The sequence below is a fragment of the Aedes aegypti genome, chromosome 3, assembly GCF_002204515.2.
Source record: "Aedes aegypti strain LVP_AGWG chromosome 3, AaegL5.0 Primary Assembly, whole genome shotgun sequence".
Lineage (NCBI taxonomy): Eukaryota > Metazoa > Arthropoda > Insecta > Diptera > Culicidae > Aedes > Aedes aegypti.
Genome location: NC_035109.1, coordinates 173,346,231 through 173,349,963, shown reverse-complemented (window position 1 = coordinate 173,349,963; position 3,733 = coordinate 173,346,231).

The following is a 3,733-nucleotide window of genomic DNA, read 5'->3' as shown; positions in this document are numbered from 1 at the left end:
GACGGGAGCCGGGCGAGTTTGTGTTGGTGTGCCGGCGAAAACTGAAACGGAACGGGCGAAAATAGTTTTAAGGGTCTGTCTCAATTGGGCTATTAAAAATAATTCTAGCGTAACATTTGAAAAGGGCCTATCTGCAAAACGTAAACATTGAGAAATTCTCAATTGAAGATTCCGTACCATATTTAAAATTCCTATTTTAAACCCATTCGCATTTTTACTAGTTTCATACCTGTGTTCGACACCCATTAAAGTCTGTTGCGTGGCCCATTATGTTTCTAATCTCAAATAACACAACAACTCGTAAAAATTGTTGAATTCAAACATCATCGGCAGATAGGCCCTATTATGAATCTTCAAACCAGTTAGGCCCTTTCAGTTAGGCCCTTTGATTGAACATGGTTTCAGTTAGGCCCTTTAATAATTTGCTAATTTTATTGATTTTTGAATTGGTTTGCATAAATCTTGAACAAAATTTAGCGATTATGTGAATAAACACTATATAATAGCTAAATATTGGAAATTTTCGGTTGAAGATTCAGTACCATATTGATTATTCCTATTTCAAACCCATTCGATTTTTACTAGTTTCATACTTGGGGAAGATCCAAAAATGACGTCCATCGTTTTTCGGGATTTCTAGAACCCTTCTACTCCCTCTGTCACGCTTTTTCTAATACCCAATCCATGCACTGTCACATTTTCGTACATCCCCCCATTGGGGGAGGCCCCAATTGATGGACGTCATTTTCGGATAACCCCTTGTGTTCGACACTTATAATGGTCTATTACGTGGCTCACAACGATTTGAATTTTAAATAGCACAACAACTTGTAAAAATAGTTCAATTCAAACATCATCCGCAGATAGGCCCCTTAACGAATTTTCAAACCAGTTAGGCCCTTTTTGAATTTGCTAATTTTATTGATTATTGAAGTGATTTACATAATTCTTCGACAACATTTGATGATTATGTGAGGAAACAACACAATATCATACAAGCTAAATATTGGAAACTATTCTATACAAAATCAGCAACATATTGATTATTGATTTTTTAAACCCATTAACTTTTTTACTAGTTTTATACTTGTGTTAGACACTCATTATGGTTTATTACGTGGCTCACAACGATTTGAATTTGGAATAGCACAACAACTTGTAAAAATAGTTCAATTCAAACATCATCCGCAGATAGGCCCCTTAACGAATTTTCAAACCAGTTAGGCCCTTTTTGAATTTGCTAATTTTATTGATTATTGAAGTGATTTGCATAATTCTTCGACAACATTTGATGATTATGTGAGGAAACAACACAATATCATACAAGCTAAATATTGGAAACTATTCTATACAAAATCAGCAACATATTGATTATTGATTTTTTAAACCCATTAACTTTTTTTACTAGTTTTATACTTGTGTTAGACACTCATTATGGTTTATTACGTGGCTCACAACGATTTGAATTTGAAATAGCACAACAACTTGTAAAAATAGTTCAATTCAAACATCATCCGCAGATAGGCCCCTTAACGAATTTTCAAACCAGTTAGGCCCTTCTTGAATTTGCTAATTTTATTGATTATTGAAGTGATTTGCATAATTCTTCGACAACATTAGATGATTATGTGAGGAAACAACACAATATCATACAAGCTAAATATTGGAAACTATTCTATACAAAATCAGCAACATATTGATTATTGATTTTTTAAACCCATTAACTTTTTTACTAGTTTTATACTTGTGTTAGACACTCATTATGGTTTATTACGTGGCTCACAACGATTTGAATTTGAAATAGCACAACAACTTGTAAAAATAGTTCAATTCAAACATCATCCGCAGATAGGCCCCTTAACGAATTTTCAAACCAGTTAGGCCCTTTTTGAATTTGCTAATTTTATTGATTATTGAAGTGATTTGCATAATTCTTCGACAACATTTGATGATTATGTGAGGAAACAACACAATATCATACAAGCTAAATATTGGAAACTATTCTATACAAAATCAGCAACATATTGATTATTGATTTTTTAAACCCATTAACTTTTTTTACTAGTTTTATACTTGTGTTAGACACTCATTATGGTTTATTACGTGGCTCACAACGATTTGAATTTGAATTAGCACAACAACTTGTAAAAATAGTTCAATTCAAACATCATCCGCAGATAGGCCCCTTAACGAATTTTCAAACCAGTTAGGCCCTTCTTGAATTTGCTAATTTTATTGATTATTGAAGTGATTTGCATAATTCTTCGACAACATTTGATGATTATGTGAGGAAACAACACAATATCATACAAGCTAAATATTGGAAACTATTCTATACAAAATCAGCAACATATTGATTATTGATTTTTTAAACCCATTAACTTTTTTACTAGTTTTATACTTGTGTTAGACACTCATTATGGTTTATTACGTGGCTCACAACGATTTGAATTTGAAATAGCACAACAACTTGTAAAAATAGTTCAATTCAAACATCATCCGCAGATAGGCCCCTTAACGAATTTTCAAACCAGTTAGGCCCTTTTTGAATTTGCTAATTTTATTGATTATTGAAGTGATTTGCATAATTCTTCGACAACATTTGATGATTATGTGAGGAAACAACACAATATCATACAAGCTAAATATTGGAAACTATTCTATACAAAATCAGCAACATATTGATTATTGATTTTTTAAACCCATTAACTTTTTTTACTAGTTTTATACTTGTGTTAGACACTCATTATGGTTTATTACGTGGCTCACAACGATTTGAATTTGAATTAGCACAACAACTTGTAAAAATAGTTCAATTCAAACATCATCCGCAGATAGGCCCCTTAACGAATTTTCAAACCAGTTAGGCCCTTTTTGAATTTGCTAATTTTATTGATTATTGAAGTGATTTGCATAATTCTTCGACAACATTTGATGATTATGTGAGGAAACAACACAATATCATACAAGCTAAATATTGGAAACTATTCTATACAAAATCAGCAACATATTGATTATTGATTTTTTAAACCCATTAACTTTTTTAACTAGTTTTATACTTGTGTTAGACACTCATTATGGTTTATTACGTGGCCCAGAACGTTAGTAATCTCAAATAGCATAACGACTCGTGAAAATGGTTGCATTCAAATATCATCAGCAGTTAGGCCCTTCAATGAATCTTCAAACCAGTTAGGCCCTTTCAGTTAGGCCCTCCGATTGGACATGGTTTCAGTTAGGCCCCTCCAGTTAGGCCCTTTTATTAAACATAGTTCCAGTTAGGCCCTTTTGGAATTTGTTGATTTTATTGCTTATTGAAGTGATTTTCATAGTTTTTAAATAAAATAAAGCGAGAGAAAAACAATGTAATAGTTAAATGTTGGATATTCTCGGTTGAAGGTTCAGTACCTTATTGATTATATCTATTTCAAACCCATTCACTTTTTTACTTGTTTTATACTTGAGGGCCTTCCTTAGCCGAGCAGTTTAAGTCCGCGGCTACAAAGCAAAGCCATTCTGAAGGTATCTGAGTTCCATTCCCGGTCGGTCCAGGTTTTTTTCGTAATGGAAATTTCCTTTACTTTCCTAAATATAGAGTACCTTCGTACTTGTCACACGATATATGAATGCGAAAATGGCAACTTGTCAAAGAAAGCTCTCAGTTTATAACTTGGAAGTACTCATTGAACACAAAGCTTAGAAGCAGGCTCTGTCCCAGTGAGGACGTAATGCC